This window comes from Dendrobates tinctorius, unplaced genomic scaffold (genome assembly GCF_039654945.1).
Source record: "Dendrobates tinctorius isolate UK_male_01 unplaced genomic scaffold, ASM3965494v1 ptg000342l, whole genome shotgun sequence".
Lineage (NCBI taxonomy): Eukaryota > Metazoa > Chordata > Amphibia > Anura > Dendrobatidae > Dendrobates > Dendrobates tinctorius.
Genome location: NW_027362008.1, coordinates 3872602 through 3891940, shown reverse-complemented (window position 1 = coordinate 3891940; position 19339 = coordinate 3872602). Strand labels below are relative to the sequence as shown.

The window sequence follows — 19339 nt, the reverse complement described above, 5'->3', positions numbered from 1 at the left end:
CATACAAACTCCTTGGTTCGATTTGAACCCAGGACCCCAGCGCTGCAAGGCTGCAGTGATAACCACTGAGCCACCGTGCTACCCATACTGAGTGAAACGGATGGTGTCAGTGTCGGGAAAAACATCTGGCTGTGACGGAGATGGATGATGTGCCATAAAGTCCATGATGTCCTCAGCTTCCTCCACATTCACACTCTTGCGAGGGGAAAAAGACACAGTGACACTCCTATATCTTTCTCCAAAATTAAAAGGATTGTCCAGTACTTGGACAACATATCTTAAAAGCAACCTTCTCACCGCTGTCACACACTATCTGTACAGTCCCTTCAGTGTTCTATGGTTTTTACTTCCTATCCCTATAGCTAAGCTGTGATATACCATGATCCCTCACTATGCAGATTAACGACAAAACAGCTGCTGCATTTCCTGCTTCTGCTTTTGTAAAGGCTATCAAAGTTCCTCCAGATTGCAAGTCATCAAAGTCAAGCCTGCCTGGCCGCGCTCAGGGTCATGTGATTATTCTTTGGCCAATAAAAACTTGTCCTATAGTATCAGCCGATTTAGGGGCTTTGCACAGTAGCCGACCTCTGAAGCTGCCTGTGCTGGATCCACAGAAGTAAAGGAAGGGAGAATGCCCATGTTTGTTACTTTGTTTTCTTTTCTTAGGCACTGCCCTTGAGAACCGGGCTATCCAATGGTGTGAAGATAGGGTTGTGTCTCTCAGAGTGCTGGGTCTAAGGCCCTTTTTGAACCCTGCCTGCAGGAAGTCAAGGATCTTCGGGATGTGGGGTTTGTCAGTCTCGACTGTCGCCTCTCCACAAAAGTTGCAAAATTTATTCCAGATCTTGTTATTTATTGCTGCGGTCACGGGATTTCTACTTGCTTGTAGGGTAGATATGACTTCGTCCCATAGAACCCTTGCTCTTAGGATCTGCCGCTCAGGATCCAGGCTGATAACTGGAGCGCTTCTGGCCTTTGGTGGAAGACCGGACTGTTATGAATGGGTCACCGAGGAGAAAAAAAACGAAACAAGCTAAGTCACAGAAAACCAGAGAGGTTGGTAACTATGCAGATTGCAGATCCCTGATCCTAACCACACAACTAGCAGCAGCCGTGGAGCGTACCTACGATGATCCTAGACGCTTCATCACAGCCGGAGAACTACATAAGCCTGAAGCAAGAAAAGGGGAAAACTAACTGCCCCAGAGCAGACCCCAAGGGAAAAACAGCCCCCACACATGTATTGACGTTGAAACAAGATGAAAATACAAACAAAGGCAGGAAAATAGGCTGAGCAAACGATGGGGCCAAAACTAACTAGAAAGGATAGGAAAGAAAAGACAGTCTGCAATCTGCAAAAAACCCTACAAAAATAATGTCCAACACTTCTGATAGCAAAATTGACCCTGAAGTCACTAGACTTCTCCCACTATATCAGCACTCTGAAATATTCTGAGACAGAGCAAAAAGAGGCCAATCTAATAAAGGACAAAAAGCAAATTTGCAAACACAGGTAAATACGAGTGGAAATTCAGCACAGCTCCAGCCGGGGCTGGCTGACCACACAAAAAACTGAATAGACCAACAAAATCAAGTGTGAACATTAGCAGAAAAACTTAGCTTTAGATGACTGGAACAGAGCTGAAAACCAAGACCTGACAAGCCAGAAGGAATCACCAGAATAGGGCGTCGGCTGTCTTAAATCCAGTCTGAGATTCCTGAGGTCCAATCGTCATCCTCATTATCAGGTGGCGGATCTCTACTGATTAAATCAGCCTCACTACCTCCTGTTACCACCAGAGGGAGCCTAGCAGGAGAACTCACAACTGGTGGACCAGAAAATGAACTCACAACAGTACCCCCCCTTTGAGGAGGGGTCACCGAACCCTCATCCACGCCACCAGGCCGATCGGGATGGGCCCGGTAAAAAGCACGAACCAATCTATTGGCATGACTATCAGAGGCAGAGACCCAAGAATTATCCTCCTGGCCATAACCCTTCCATTTAACCAAATACTGGAATCTCCGTCTAACCAAACGAGAATCCAATATTTTCTCTACCTCATATTCCACATTGCCTTCAGCCAACACAGGGTCAGGAGGTGCTGCCATAGGAACCACTGGCTCAACAAACCTCTTCAACAGAGATTTGTGAAATATGTTATGGATCTTGAACGTAACTGGAAGAGCCAATCGAAAAGAAACAGGATTAAGAATCTCCAAAATCTTATAAGGTCCAATAAATCTTGGCTTAAATTTTGGAGATGCAACCTTCATAGGAATATTCTTAGACGACAACCAAACCATATCACCCACTTTAAACCGGGGACCAATGATCCTATGCTGGTTGGAAAATCGCTGGGCCTTTTCCTGAGGGAGTGACAACTTATCCACCACTTGGTCCCATATCTGCTGCATTCTCTCAACCACAGTGTCCAAACCTGGGCAGGACGAAGATTCCACTTGCTCTGAAGAGAATCGAGGATGAAACCCAATATTACAGAAAAAGGGTGACATCAAAGTGGTAGAACTAGCTCTATTGTTCAGTGCGAATTCGGCCAAGGGCAAAAATGAGACCCAATCATCCTGATCAGCAGATATAAAACATCTCAAATAAGACTCCAAGGTCTGGTTTATTCTCTCAGTCTGTCCATTGGTCTGGGGATGAAACGCGGAGGAGAAGGATAACTGAATTCCCAGATTGGAACAAAAGGCTTTCCAGAATCTGGAAACAAACTGGACTCCTCTGTCGGACACAATGTTCTCAGGAATCCCATGTAACCAAACCACCTGTTGTAAAAACAAGGGCACCAACTCAGCGGAAGAAGGCAACTTTGGGAGTGGTACAAGATGGACCATCTTCGAAAATCACAAATCACCCAGATAAGTCATTCTCTGAGAGACAGGAAGATCAGAAATAAAATCCATTGAGATATGGGTCCATGGCCTCTTGGGCACCGGCAGGGGCATCAGCAACCCACTAGAACGAGAACAGGGTTTAGACCGAGAACAAGTCCCACAGGACTGTACAAAATTCCTGACATCACGAGATAAGGCAGGCCACCAAAAAGACCGACTCACCAAATCTCTAGTACCAAAAATACCTGGATGACCAGCCAATGCGGAGCAATGAATTTCAGACATCACTCTCTTTCTCCACTGGTCAGGAACATACAATTTTCCCATAGGGCAACGCTCAGGTTTATCCTCCTGAAATTCCTCCAGGGCGCATCTCAAATCGGGCAAAATGGCAGAAAGAACTACCCCCTCACCTAGGATGGTAGTAGGCTCGGTCACACTAAGGGAATCGTCAAAGAAACTCCTAGAAAGGGCCTCTGCCTTAACATTTTTAGTGCCCGGAAGAAAAGAGACCACAAAATTAAACCGCGTGAAAAACAAGGCCCATCTAGCCTGTCTAGGATTCAAGCGTTTGGCCGACTCCAGATAAATCAAATTCTTGTGATCGGTGAGGACCACAACTTGATGTCTAGCTCCCTCCAACCAATGTCTTCACTCCTCAAATGCCCACTTCATGGCCAACAATTCCCGATTCCCCACGTCATAGTTGCGTTCAGATGGGGAGAATTTTCGAGAAAAGAATTCACAGGGATTCATCTTAGAAGTCACAGGGTCTTTTTGGGACAAAACAGCTCCTGCACCAATCTCAGAAGCATCTACCTCCACTTGAAATGGAAGTGAGACATCAGGTTGCCGTAAAACTGGAGCTGAAGTAAATCTCTGCTTAAGCTCCTGAAATGCTGAGATAGCCTCAGGAGACCAATTCAGCACATCAGCGCCCTTCTTGGTCAGATCAGTCAGTGGTTTGACAATACTAGAAAAATTACCTATAAATTTACGATAGAAATTAGCAAAACCCAAAAACTTCTGGAGGGCCTTCAAAGAAGTAGGCTGCACCCAATCATAAATGGCCTGTACCTTGGCCGGGTCCATTTCAATAGTCGATGGAGACAAGATAAATCCCAAAAATGAAATCCTCTGTACACCAAAGAGGCATTTCGATCCCTTAACAAACAGGGAATTCTCCCTCAAAATCCGGAACACAGTCCGGACGTGTTCCACATGAGAATCCCAATCACTAGAAAAGATCAAAATATCATCCAGATAGGTGATCAAAAACTTATCCACAAAGTCTCGGAAAATATCATTCATAAAGGACTGGAAGACAGAAGGGGCATTAGTGAGCCCAAAAGGCATCACTAGGTACTCAAAATGTCCCTCCGGAGTATTAAACGCCATCTTCCATTCATCCCCGTGCTTGATGCGAAAAACATTATACGCCCCCCTGAGGTCAAGCTTAGTAAACCAGCAGGCACTCTTAACTCTGGAGAATAGATCAGACATCAGAGGTAACTGGTACTGATATTTAACCGTCATCTTGTTAAGGGAACGATAATCAATACACGGTCTTAATGAACCATCTTTCTTGGCCACAAAAAAAAACCCAGCACCTAAAGGTGACGAGGATGGTCTAATATGACCCTTCTCCAATGACTCCTTAATATAGGATCACATAGCATCATGTTCGAGTACAGATAAGTTGAAAAGCCGACCCTTGGGAAATTTACACCCAGGCATCAACTCAATTGCACAGTCGCAGACTTACTCTCTCACTAAATACATCAGAGAATTCAGCCAGATAATCAGGAATATCATGAGACTGAGGAGAGGTGGAGAAAACAGGAGCGTCCCTAAGAACACACTGACAACCCCAACTCACCACAGACACAGATTTCCAATCCAAAACTGGATTATGAGTTTGCAACCAGGGAAAACCCAGAACAATAGTATCAAGCAAATTATGCAGCACCAAAAATTTACAATTTTCTTGGTGGTCTGGGGCAACTCGCATTATCACCTGGGGCCAAAACTGAGGTTTATTCTCCGCCAAAGGAGTAGCATCAATACCCCTCAAAGGAATAGGCGTCCGCAGAGGCGTCATGGAAAAACCACAACGTTTAGCAAAGTCCAAATCCATCAGATTCAAAGCTGCTCCTGAATCCACAAAAGCCTTAGTGGAAAACGTGGATAAGGAGCAGATCAGAGTAATTGCCAAAAGGAACTTCGGTTGTACACTGCCCACAGCAAATGTGTGTGCAAAACGTTTCTCTCGTTTAGGACAGACAGAAATAGTATGAGAGGCGTCTCCACAGAGAAAACACAGCTTATTACGCCTTCTAACTCCTGACGTTGTGCCCTAGACAAAACCCCATCACATTGCATAGGTTCAGACGTTTGTTCAAAAGGCGGCAACGCCTCTCGTGTGGTTTTACGTTCACGTAAACGCCGATCAACTTGAATGGCTAATGACATAGAATCATCCAGACCAGAGGGAACAGGAAATCCCACCATAACATCTTTTACGGTCTCTGATAAACCCTTCGAAAGAGAGCTGCCAAGGAACCATCATTCCATGTAGTAAGGACCGCCCACTTTCGGAATTTTTGACAGTATAACTCTGCAGGATCCTGACCCTGGTTTAATGCCAACAGGGTTCTCTCAGCTTGATCAACAGCATTAGGTTCATCATACAACAACCCCAAGGCTTGAAAAAATGCATCCACATTAGTCAGAATAGGATTTTCAGGTGTCAGAGAAAAAGCCCAATCCTGGGGATCGCCGCACAGCAAGGAGATGACAATTTTAACCTGCTGCACAGAGCTCCCCGATGAGTTAGGCTTCAAGGCCAGAAATAATTTACAATTATTCTTAAAATTAAGAAATTTAGACCGATCCCCAGAAAACACATCAGGAGTAGGGATCTTAGGTTCAGCAGCATGCGACTGAATGAGGTAGGTGGAAATTCCCTGTACTTCAGCAGCATGTTGCTCCACACGATCAGACAATTGCTTAGGAAAGCCACTGTCTGCAATCTGCCCAAAAAACCCTACAAAAATAATGTCCAACACTTCTGATAGCAAAATTAACCCTGAAGTCACTAGACTTCTCCCACTATATCAGCACTCTGAAATATTGTGAGACAGAGCAAAAAGAGGCCAATCTAATAAGGGACAAAAAGCAAATTGGCAAATACAGGTAAATAAGAGTGGAAATTCAGCACAGCCCCAGCCGGGGCTGGCTGACCACACAAAAAACTGAATAGACCAACAAAATCAAGTATGAACATTAGCAGAAAAACTTAGCTTTAGATGACTGGAACAGAGCTGAAAACCAAGACCTGACAAGCCAGAAGGAATCACCAGCACCAGAATAGGGAGTCGGCTGTCTTAAATCCAGTCTGAGATTCCTGAGGTCCAATCGTCATCCTCATTATCAGGTGGCAGATCTCTACTGATTAAATCAGCCTCACTACCTCCTGTTACCACCAGAGAGAGCCTGGCAGGAGAACTCACAACTGGTGGACCAGAAAATGAACTCACAACACCGTACCCTGGTGGAGGAGGGCTTCTCTTTTTGGCAGGAGAATAGGATCTTCCCATGATAGAGGAAATCAACTTCTTCTTGACCAATAGGGGACCACCAATATGACCCTGGCTCTGTCCTCGTAGACCTTCCTGAGAACCCGTGAAATGAGAGCTAGAGGCGGGAAAGTGTACAACAGGCCTCTATTCCAGGACTGTGATAGAGCGTCTATCCCTGTCAGGTTTCCCACAGGGCTCAGGGAGTAAAAGGCTTTGACTTTTGTGTTCCATTTGTCCACAAACAAGTCTATTTCCAGTTGTCACCAACGGTTGCTGAACACTTTTCGTCGTTGAGTTCCCAATCTGTTGCGGTTATTCTTCTTCTGCTGAGGAAGTCCACAACTTGGTTCCTGGTGCCTTCCAGATGTACTGCTGAGATTGAGAGGACCTCTCTTTCCGCCCAACTGAAGATCTGTTCTGCTAAGCCCTGAAGTGGCGGGTGTCTTGGTCCGCCCTGGTGGCGGAGAAAGGCTACTGTCGTGATATTGTCTGACAGTATTTTGACGTGCTTGTTCTTCACCAGAGACCAGGCGACGAGTAGTACCTTCCAGACCGCCTGTAGTTCCCTGAAGTTGGAGGACCTGTTGCTGTCCTCCGGACGCCATTGTCCCTGGTAGTACCTTCCTCCGACGTGTCCACCCCAGCCATACAAACTCGCATCCGTGGTCACTACGATTTCTGGAGATTGAATCCATGAGACACCGGTTTTTAGGTTTCTCGGGACGGTCCACCACAGCAGCAACCTTCTGACCTGGGGGATTAACTGTATTTTCTTGTCCAATGAGTCCTGCCTTCTGTCCCAGGACGTTAGGACTGCCCGTTGTAGTTTGCGGGAGTGGAATTGACTCCATCTGACACAGGAAATACACGAAGTCATCAGCCCCAGGATCCTCATTGCGTCTCTGATCGATACCCGGTTCTTTGAGAACTGACGAATATTCTTTGGCATGCTGGTCTGCTTTCCCTCTGGGAGATAGGACATTCTTCTTTCTGAGTCCAGCATGACCCCCAAAAATGTTATTCTGGGCTTGGGTATGAGATCTGATTTTGACCAATTTATGACCCAACCCAACCTCTGCAGCGTGGAGATCGAGGACTGACAGTCGACCCTGAGCTGGGCTGCTGAATCTGCTATGATTAAGAAGTCGTCTAGTTACGGGACCACCGTGATGTTTCGAGCTCTTAGGTAGGCCACTACTTCTACCATTAATTTTGTGAAGACTCTTGGGGCTGATGCTAGTCCGAAGGGGAGGCAGTGAAACTGGTAGTGGTGTATCCTGCCCTCCTTTTCGACCGCAAACCTGAGATATTTTTGGTGGTCTAGGTGGATGGGGACGTGGTAGTACACGTTTTTTAGCTCAAGCGTGCACATTACCACCGCTTTTCACAGCAGAGGAATCGTGGATCTTAGGCTGGTTTCACACTTGTGTTTTTTTTCGCGGTATTTTAGCGCTAAAAAACGCATGCAATTTTTTTCCTATACTTTGCATGGGATGCGCTTATGTGCGCATACACACGCGTTTGTATGCGTTTTTGCGCGCATGCGTTTTTTTCCGGTATGCGCTCGGGCGCACAAAATGCATCCTGTTGCATTTTTTGGGCATCCGACTTGCCTCAAAAAAACGCATGCGCGCGCAATGGGTTAGTTAGGGTTTAGGGTTTGGGTTAGGGTTAGTATGGTTTGGTTAAGGGTTAGGGTCAGGGTTAGTAAAGTCATGGTTTGGGTTAGTGTGAGGGGCCACCTAATGTTTGGAAAAAACGCAAACGCGGTAAAAACGCACTAAAAACGCATACAAACGCATAAAAACGCTGCGTTTTTTTCATGCATGCTCATAAAAATGCTTGAAAAAAACGCAGCAGTTGTATGCGTTTGTATGCGTTTTTTCAATGCTTTTTTTTGCGGGAAAAACGCGCTGCAAAAAAAAAGCAAGTGTGAAACTAGCCTTATTGATTCCATCTTGAGGCGTTTGTATTCTACCCACTTGTTTAGGGGCTTGAGATTTATTATGGTTCTGGTCTCCCCCGATGGTTTTTTTATTGCGAAGAGGCTCGAGTAGTGTCCTCTCCCTTCTTCTTGGGTGGGTACTGGCATAATTGCCTCCATTTCTAGGAGGTCCAGGATATCAAACCACATGGGGGAAGTCGTCGGACAGAGTTGAGAGCTGGTCACCAAGAACCTGTTCGGGGGTAATGAGTTGAATTCTATCCTATACCCCTGAGAAATGACCTGTAGTATCCAGGGGCTAGTGGTAACCTCCCGCCATTCTCCACTGAACTTGAGCAATCGCCCCCCTACTCTGGTGGCGTCATTTTTTCCGGGAGCTAGACCCTGGGCCGGAGATGATGGTATCTCTGTTCCTATTTCTACCCTCGCCCCCTTTGGGGTAGCTCCATCGACCCGACTTCCCCTTCCCTCTGTAGTCCGTTCTCTGGTTGCAATGGGGTCTACGAAAGGGCTGATACCTCTTACGTTTCTCTTCAGGGAAACCCTTTTTTTCATCTGACGCCTTCTCTAAGATTTCATCAAGCACAGGCCCGAAGACTCTACCCCCACCCCCCCCCCCCCCCCCCGAGAAGAGAATTGAGCAGAGTTTATTCTTTGACTGCATGTCACCTGACCAACTTTTAAGCCAGATAGCCCTTCTGGCTGTGTTGGACAAGGATTGGCTTCTGGCAGAGAACCTAACAGACTCTGCTGAGGCGTCAGCCAAAAACCCCGTAGGCAATTTTAGTAAGGGAAGGGATTTCAAGATAGTTTCTCTCGGAGTTCTATCTGACAGGTGCTCCTCCAATAGAAAAAATGGCAAACAGCACTTACAGGATCAGAGAGATGCACGCTCACAGTCCAGAGACCCAATTGGACAACAGGAATCCCAATGAAATGAAGAAGAGCAGCATCCAATCCAGGTGAGAAATGTATAAATTTATTCAGCCATTTCTGCATGGCTGAATAAATTTAGACATTTCTCACCTGGATTGGATGCTGCTCTTCTTCATTTCATTAGGTGCTCCTCCAAATCATCTATCCATAGATGCATGGAGCTTGCCACTGATGTCGCGGCTATATTTGTTTTTATGACCGCTGCTGAACTCTCCCAGGCCCTCTTTAAGAGGCCGTCTGCCTTCCGATCTAGGGGCTCCTTTAAGCTTGAGGAGTCCTCGAACGGAATAGCTGTCTTTTTTCATACTTTCGCTACTGGGATATCTATTTTAGGGACCTCTTCTCAGACCTTGACCTCCTCTAGGTCAAATGGGCAGGCGAAGCCTGAAATCTCTGGGGATAGTCAATCTCTTCTCTGCTTCCTCCCATTCGTCTAATATCATCGCCCGTATATGGGTGTTTACTGGGAAGACCATTGAAGTCTGGGAGCGCAACCCCCCGAACATTTCATCCTGTATTGAGAGGGTAATTGAGGGTTCCTGGATCTGCATAGTCTGCCGCACTGCCCCTAATAGCTCATCCGTATCGCCGGATGAAAAGAGATACTTCCTTCCCCTTTCTGGATGCTCTCTGATCTCCTCCTCCTCTGCGTCTGATTTGAACAGGATGTCTTCGGAAGACGTGTTCGACTCCGTCTCTTTTTGGATGCCTGGGGGTTCACCTGCGGGGTTTGGGACATGGCCAGGCCGGAAACCGAAGCCTGCACTTCCTCTCTAATTATTGCTCTCATGTTAGACATGAGTGCAGCTTGTTCCTTCCCCATTATGCACTTTGTACATGCATCGCAGAGGGTCTTTTGCCACGTGTCCTTTAGCTTCTTAGAGCAAACTGGACACTTCTTATCCTTCCTCCTGGGCTCCTTTCTCTCTGAGGTGGAGGTTCCCCCCTGGAACAAATAAAAAACGTGTTCTGTGGGGTCTGCCTTACCGGGGCCCTGCTATGACCTCATCTGAGGTTACTCACCTGACCCTGGCTCTCTGCTCCCGTCACCGTCTTTGCCTGGTCCTCCATCCTGGATAGAGGCTTACTGTGGCTGCCTGCTGCTGTGGAGACACAGAGACGTGTAAGTGGCCACGAGCGTAGCGTCCGGCTCTTACTGCCGCAGAGCCTGGCGTACCGCTGCTGTTCCTTCCTCCTGCTGCGTTGCCGATCCGCTCCACCGCCAGACATCTATGCCGGCAGTGCCTGCGACGCCGGGCGGTCACACTTGATGACGCGACCGGAAGGGACGAGCCCCGGCCTCGATGACGCGACCAGAAGTGACACGCCCCGGCCCCGATGATGCGGCCGGAACTGACGCGCCCTAGCCCTGATGATGCGGCCGGAACTGACGCGCCCCGGTCCGGGCACTGCGCGGTCCTCCAGGTATGCCGCGTCCCACGGAGGGGGGAGAGGTGCGGCAATCCGCTGCCGGGGTCCGCTTGTGGGGCCAGTGGACTCCATAGAGGCGGCCCCGTTTCCCGTATATCGGTGGTGGCGGCGGCATCCAGGGTCGAGAGCCCCCGTCAGGAGGAACCGACCCCGTCTCCAGGAGCAGCGCTACCCTGGATGGGCTGAGGGACCCTTGTGCCGGGTGTCAGCTGCAGAATTTTTGAGGTAGGAAGGGAAAGGCTGGGCCCCCGATCCGAACCATTTGCGTGGAACGGTCGGATCTTCCTCTCGTCGTCCCTACCCGCAGTGGGACAGGAAAAACACTGAAGGGTGGTAAGGGGAGGATCCTTTTAAACTCTCGTGGTTTCCTGTCCCACTACGGATAAGGACGTCCTCCAGTGTGCTGTTAGGTGCTGACCTGGAAAAAAATGTTTTTAAAAATATAAAAAAAAATGTTCAAAAAGTTCAAATCAACCACCCCCCCTTCGCTCCATTCAAAATAAAATAATTAAAAATAAAATCAAACATACCAATATTTGGTATCGCTACGTTCAGAATCGCCCGATCTATCAATAAAAAAAATTAAACCGATTGCTAAATGTCTTAACAAGAAAAAAAAACTCAAAACGCCACAATTATTTTCTTTGGTCACCGCAACATTGAATTAAAATGTAATAACGGGCGATCAAAAGGTCGTATCTGCACCAAAATGGTATCAATAAAAACATCAGCGCAAAAGATAAGCCCTCACCCGACCCCAGATCACAAAAAATGGAGATGCCACGTCTCCATTGACACTGAAACAAAAAAGCACACTGTAGCGCCATAGCATGCAAACATAAAATATAAATTGGCCATTTTAGGCGCTAAGCTTTCTCAATTTTTCATATTTCTAGTGCAGTAATGCAATTCACTTTTCATATTTCACGTTTGCATGGTTGGGTGCTGCAGTGTGATTCCTATTTTGAGTGTATATGAGTTGGTCACTCTAGGTTAAGCACCTGTTCACACTATGCTTAGATGTGACGGTCAGTTTTCTGAAATCCATTGACACTTTTTTTTTTTAAACAAACGTTGGCATTTTTTTTCCCCACCGACAAAGAAGATCCTAGACATGTTTGGTGTCTGTGAACTCGTAATGACCTGCAGAAACAACTGTGGAATTGCATTTTTTTTTTGCAATTTCACCGCACTTGGAACTTCTTTCCCATTTTCCAGTACACGATAGTTTAAAACTAATGGTGTCGTTCAAAAGTACAACTCGTCCCGTAAAAAACAAGCCGTCACATGGCCATATTGACGGAAAAATAAAAAAAGTTATGGCTCTGGGAAGGAGAGGGAAAGACGAAAATGGAAAACCAAAAATACCTCTGGTTAAAGGGAGTCTGACTGTTCAAACCAAGTACAGAAGTTCTAAGCTTCATGGTGCAGCCAATCATTTAACCCTGTAATGACCAGAGGTATTTTTGGTCTATACGGATGAAGTAATAAATAAGTTAGTTCTGGACAATCCCTTTCAGTTCACAGAGGATCTGAAATTCCTCAATTCCTGGAACAACAAGAGGTTTCAGACTGAGTCATTATCAGGATGTTTCCAGATGTTCCACATCGGTGGAACATCTGGAAACACAGCTCAGCAGATCAACCCAGTGACTGGTAGGAAGAGATTACCAAAACTCCCAGAGTCCCACACCCCGACACAAGCTCCTACACAGAACGGCCTTGGTCCAAATTAAAGGGGCTGTCCATTTCTAAGGTATCTCCTGTGCCCTCAGCATCTGATATCCCCAGTGACCCCCGGTACAGCCGTCTCCTGTGTCCTCAGTGTCCGATATCCCCGGTGACCCCCGGTACAGCCGTCTCCTGTGTCCTCAGTGTCCGATATCCCCGGTGACTCCCGGTACAGCCGTCTCCTGTGTCCTCAGTGTCCGATATCCCCGGTGACCCCCGGTACAGCCGTCTCCTGTGTCCTCAGTGTCTGATATTCTCAGTGACCCCCGGTACAGCCGTCTCCTGTGTCCTCAGTGTCCGATATCCCCGGTGACCCCCGGTACAGCCGTCTCCTGTGTCCTCAGTGTCCGATATCCCCGGTGACCCCCGGTACAGCCGTCTCCTGTGTCCTCAGTGTCTGATATTCTCAGTGACTCCCGGTACAGCCGTCTCCTGTGTCCTCAGTGTCCGATATCCCCAGTGACCCCCGGTACAGCCGTCTCCCGTGTCCTCAGTATCTGATATCCCCGGTGACCCCCGGTATAGCCGCCTCTTTTGTCCTCAGTATCTGATATCCCCGGTGACCCCCGGTACAGCCGTCTCCTGTGTCCTCAGTGTCCGATATCCCCGGTGACCCCCGGTACAGCCGTCTCCTGTGTCCTCAGTGTCTGATATTCTCAGTGACCCCCGGTACAGCCGTCTCCTGTATACTCAGTGTCCGATATCCCCGGTGACCCCCGGTACAGCCGTCTCCTGTATACTCAGTGTCCGATATCCCCGGTGACCCCCGGTACAGCCGTCTCCTGTGTCCTCAGTGTCCGATATCCCCGGTGACCACCGGTACAGCCGTCTCCTGTGTCCTCAGTGTCTGATATTCTCAGTGACCCCCGGTACAGCCGTCTCCTGTATACTCAGTGTCCGATATCCCCGGTGACCCCCGGTACAGCCGTTTCCCGTGTCCTCAGTGTCTGATATTCTCAGTGACCCCCGGTACAGCCGTCTCCTGTGTCCTCAGTGTCTGATATTCTCAGTGACCCCCGGTACAGCCGTCTCCTGTATACTCAGTGTCCGATATCCCCGGTGACCCCCGGTACAGCCGTCTCCTGTGTCCTCAGTGTCCGATATCCCCGGTGACCCCCGGTACAGCCGTCTCCTGTGTCCTCAGTGTCTGATATCCCCGGTGACCCCCGGTACAGCCGTTTCCCGTGTCCTCAGTGTCTGATATTCTCAGTGACCCCCGGTACAGCCGTCTCCTGTGTCCTCAGTGTCCGATATCCCCGGTGACCCCCGGTACAGCAGTCTCCTGTGTCCTCAGTGTCCGATATCCCCGGTGACCCCCGGTACAGCAGTCTCCTGTGTCCTCAGTGTCCGATATCCCCGGTGACCCCCGGTACAGCCGTCTCATGTGTCCTCAGTGTCCGATATCCCCGGTGACCCCCAGTACAGCCGTCTCCTGTGTCCTCAGTGTCCGATATCCACGGTGACCCCCAGTACAGCCGTCTCCTGTATCCTCAGTGTCCGATATCCCCGGTGACCACCGGTACAGCCGTCTCCTGTGTCCTCAGTGTCTGATATTCTCAGTGACCCCCGGTACAGCCGTCTCCTGTATACTCAGTGTCCGATATCCCCGGTGACCCCCGGTACAGCCGTCTCCTGTGTCCTCAGTGTCCGATATCCCCGGTGACCCCCGGTACAGCCGTCTCCTGTATCCTCAGTGTCTGATATCCCCGGTGACCCCCGGTACAGCCGTCTCCTGTATCCTCAGTGTCTGATATCCCCGGTGACCCCCGGTACAGCCGTCTCCTGTGTCCTCAGTGTCCGATATCCCCGGTGACCCCCGGTACAGCCGTCTCATGTGTCCTCAGTGTCCGATATCCCCGGTGACCCCCAGTACAGCCGTCTCCTGTGTCCTCAGTGTCCGATATCCACGGTGACCCCCGGTACAGCCGTCTCCTGTATCCTCAGTGTCCGATATCCCCGGTGACCCCCGGTACAGCCGTCTCCTGTGTACTCAGTGTCCGATATCCCCGGTGACCCCCGGTACAGCCGTCTCCTGTGTCCTCAGTGTCTTATATTCTCGGTGACCCCCGGTACAGACGTCTCCTGTGCCCTCAGTGTCCGATATCCCCGGTGACCCCCAGTACAGCCGTCTCCTGTGTCCTCAGTGTCTGATATTCCTGTGGTAACGACACCTCCAGCGGGGGACGGTCACCGTGGTAACTACACTGCCAGCGGAGGACGGTCACCGTGGTAACTACACCTCCAGCGGAGGACGGTCACCGTGGTAACTACACCTCCAGCGGAGGACGGTCACCGTGGTAACTACACCTCCAGCGGAGGACGGTCACCGTGGTAACTACACCTCCAGCGGAGGACGGTGACCGTGGTAACTACACCGCCAGCGGAGGACGGTCACCGTGGTAACTACACCTCCAGCGGGGGACGGTCACCGTGGTAACTACACCTCCAGCGGAGGACGGTCACCGTGGTAACTACACCTCCAGCGGAGGACGGTCACCGTGGTAACTACACCTCCAGCGGAGGACGGTCACCGTGGTAACTACACCTCCAGCGGAGGACGGTCACCGTGGTAACTACACCTCCAGCGGAGGACGGTCACCGTGGTAACTACACCTCCAGCGGAGGACGGTCACCGTGGTAACTACACCTCCAGCGGAGGACGGTCACCGTGGTAACTACACCTCCAGCGGAGGACGGTCACCGTGGTAACTACACCTCCAGCGGGGGATGGTCACCGTGGTAACTACACCTCCAGCGGCGGATGGTCACCGTGGTAACTACACCTCCAGCGTGGGACGGTCACCGTGGTAACTACACCTCCAGCGTGGGACGTCACCGTGGTAACTACACCTCCAGCGGGGGACGGTCACCGTGGTAACTACACCTCCAGCGGGGGACGGTCACCGTGGTAACTACACCTCCAGCGGAGGACGGTCACCGTGGTAACTCCACCTCCAGCGGGGGACGGTCACCGTGGTAACTCCACCTCCAGCGGGGGACGGTCACCGTGGTAACTCCACCTCCAGCGGGGGACGGTCACCGTGGTAACTCCACCTCCAGCGGGGGCCGTGAGGTGAGGAGGAGACGCTGCACATCCCCCATACAATGCTGCCCGTCCCCAACACTGAGGAGCCGCAGTCACATGGAGCAGGAGCCTCCACAGGAACAGCTCTGATCTCCCCCCACACTCTCCTCTCACAGATTCACCACAAACCCTCCTGTCATCTCACCGGAATGGCGGGAACCGGAAATCTGCTGCTGGCTGACCCCAGAGAACACGAGCTGCGCACACCCGGGACGGAGCGGCGGCACTGAGCGCGGGAGGACCTGTGGTGACGTCACCGTCATGTGACCAGGGGGCGGGGCTCAGGAGAGAAGGGGTGAAGGACCTGTTGCGACGTCACCGTCATGTGACCAGGGGGCGGGGCTCAGGAGAGAAGGGGTGAAGGACCTGTGGTGACGTCACCGTCATGTGACCCCCCTGGTCACATGACGGTGACGTCACCACAGGTCCTTCACCACCTCTCTCCTGAGCCCCGCCCCCTGGTCACATGACGGTGACGTCACCACAGGTCCTCCCGCGCTCAGTGCCGCCGCTCCGTCCCGGGTGTGCGCAGCTCGTGTTCTCTGGGGTCAGCCAGCAGCAGATTTCCGGTTCCCGCCATTCCGGTGAGACTCCAGGCCGTGTGTTATGATTTCCCGTGTGTCCGGCTGTGCAGTGTTAGGCCGCGTTCAGTATTTGGTCAGTCGGTGGAGGTCTCCTCTGTGGGTGGTTTCCCCTCGGTGACATCGCCTGGGTCATACAGAGGATCTGGGCCTGAGCCCGTCACACGACGCCTGGAGGCGCTGAGGCTCCGTGTCACGTCCCACAGACACACCGGACAGGGAGTGTAAGGCTCGGTTCACACACAACGTTTTTTTTTTCGCGGATTTACAAAACAAAATCCACTCAAAAAAACGCTTAATAGAAGCTTCCCATTCATTTTAAAGCATTTTGCACTTTTTGTGCATATTGATGCATTTTTTACCGCGAAAAAATGCTTCACAGTAAAAACCGCAGCCTGCGCATTAATTTTGTGGTAAATTCCACATTTCTGTCTATTTTATGTGTGTGGGGACACGCGGAAATTTTTTTTTTTTCCTCCTGCTCTAGATGTCTTTCAGACTCCGACCACACGGCGCAGGCTCAGTCCATACCGACTTCAGACAGTGTTAGATGCTCTCTAGTCGCTCTCTTGTTTTTTTTTCTCTTTACGGCTCTAATCTTGTAACATTAAATTCTGCCTATTATTTTTCATGATCTCGTCATCTTACACCCTCTCTTCTTAAACTTAATTATGGGGTGGATTCTGTAAGGCGTAAGTCTGGGTGGGCAGGGAAGCATGTTTTGACAGGCGATATGTGAAGGATGTTATGCAGGATGGCAGGCAAACACGTGGAGCTGGTAGCACAGATATAGCCTAGCTTAATAGGTTAAGCACCTGTTCAGACCTAATTTATGTTTGAATGTGATGGTCAGTTTTTTAAAATTTGAATTCATTAACTTTCTGACTGAGCACTTCACCCCTTAGCCTCAGGCGGTTTTAATCACAGCAGGTCCACCACCCCTCCACAGAGATTGGAGGTGACGCACCAGCGATCCCGACAACAATATGACCTGTAAGGATCGCTGGTGCGTCGCTACGAGGTCGCTGCTGAGATGTCAAACAGGCAGATCTCAACAGCAACAATACGGAATGATACAACGGTCGTTGGGACCCGGTCTCTCAGACCTGTAGTATTGAAGTCGTTCGATTTGTCCATGTCAAACACAGCGATGCATGCTGGCCAGCGGGACACCAGCGATCAAAAAATGGCCCAGGACATTCGAGCACGATCAGCGACATCGCAGCAGGGGCCCAATCGCCGCTATGTGTCACGCGTAGCGAGATCGCAGGCGATCTCGCTATGTGAGACGGGGGCTTAAGACAGAAGATATTTAAGTTGGGAAATCAAAATTCAAACCAGTTCTATCCAGATTACTAGACTTTCAGAGACAAAGAATTGTTTAACACACAGACCCCTCTATATCAGAGACAGCGCCCAGTGTTATTGCTTTTACGAATAACACTTATAAAGCGATTACTAAAATACAGAATTATCAGAGATATAGGTACATATAATTATCCAAAATAATAATCAAAGCAAAGTATAAATATTTACCGTAACAACTGCTAACTCCAAGATAACCAACAAACTACTCGCTGCCACCACCAGTCGTTTATACGGACTGGCTGGACACCTGATTTCTGGTAGCATATGGCCTTGGGATGTGGTTTACAGAACAAAAGGAACAGAACTATTACATTTTACATTTAATCCAGAAAGATAGGTAGTGTTAATAAAAAAGATACAAAGGAGACAAAACAATACAGCATATACAATTACCGTATAAGCCGAGATTTTCAGCCATTTTTTATAGGCTGAAAGTGCCCCTGTCGGCTTATATTCGAGTCATTGTCCCAGGGAGTCGGCGGGGGAGAGCAGCTATCAGATCATACTCGCCCCCTCCTGGCGCGGTCTCTGCACTTCCCTGCTTCTCAGATGGTCTCCGGCGCCGCAGCTCTTCCTGTGTTCAGCGGTCACATGGTGCCGCTTATTAAAGTATTGAATATGCACAAAAAAGTAAATAGATAGCGCTCACCGATCTTCAGAAAAATTCCTTACTTTATTGACAATGATAAAACATTATGGCCGGGGGGAGTGAGCATAAGAGAAGCGCTCCTAGGCGCGAAACAGCCGTCGTCAGACCTTGCGCTCTCCTGTGCTCACTCCCCTGCCATAATGTTTTAACATTGCCAATAAAGTTAGGAATTTTTCTGAAGATCGGTGAGCGCGATCTATTTACTTTTTTATGCATTGCCAACAAACTGTGTTTTTCAAGATTAAGCACCCGAGATCATGAGGCATATTCGGCAACATGGTGTGACACCGACAGCGTGGAAATATAGCGGTACTGGCGGTGCCCTCTGCCTTTCTCTTCTTGGTTCAGCATTGTAAAGTGATGCCTATGCGCATATTCATTACTTTAATGAGCAGTACCACGAGACTGCTGAACACTGGAAGGAGCTGCGGCGCCAGAGACCATCTGAGAAATACAAGGTGCTATTGTGGGCGCACTCGGCTGTGCATGATAGCCACATCAATGATATGGCCAGGTGCCGCAGCAGTGGAATAATGACAATAAGAAAAAAAGGAGAGAAAGCACCACTGCAGAAAAAGCGCACACTGCACCAATTATAATTAAGACTGAAATAAGTAATTTTTATTGATACAAAAGAGTTATACATAATAAAAACATGATAAAATCACAAATCTATGGCATCCATAGTACCCATAATACATGTCAGCACATAAATATCGTACATATAAGCACATATAATGTGAGCATATAATCCAGCGGCACTGTGGCACTATAGCAGTATCCCTCCCTATTCCTAGGCTCATGAGGACTATATAACCCTAGATAAAGCCCAGCCCATAAATGCAATGGAGCAACCACACACAAAAATCCATGTTATATAATATTCATGCCAGGACCCTAATAAGCCCAGATAGCAAGAAAGGGGGGGAGAAAAGTTAAATCCTCCACATATCAGTGGTGCCGGAGCACATAGTAGGGCAAAACAATATCAAAAACTGCCATAAGGACGATCAATAGCCGCTATGACTGCTGAACACTGGAAGGAGCTGCGGCGCCAGAGACCATCTGAGAAGCAGAGACCGCTCCAGGAGGGGGTGAGTATGACAGGGGGAGCCATGCAATATTCACCTGTCCCCGTTCCACCGCCGCGTGCGGCTCTGTCTTCCCTTTCAT

General features: G+C 49.3%; 2 protein-coding genes across 2 annotated transcripts in view; one reads left to right on the top strand and one right to left on the bottom strand.

Moving 5' to 3' along the window:
• Window positions 1-15821, bottom strand: part of LOC141074940 (uncharacterized) — a 54533-nt gene extending 38712 nt beyond the window's left edge. Inside the window, exon 1 of the mRNA XM_073562268.1 lies at window positions 15714-15821. The gene's annotated coding sequence lies outside the window, so the exon portion shown is untranslated. The remainder of the gene's footprint in view (window positions 1-15713) is intronic.
• A 185-nt stretch (window positions 15822-16006) lies between these two features.
• The window catches only part of LOC141074949 (uncharacterized), a 95230-nt gene continuing 91897 nt past the window's right edge, over window positions 16007-19339 (top strand). The window contains exon 1 of the mRNA XM_073562277.1: window positions 16007-16152. The gene's annotated coding sequence lies outside the window, so the exon portion shown is untranslated. The remainder of the gene's footprint in view (window positions 16153-19339) is intronic.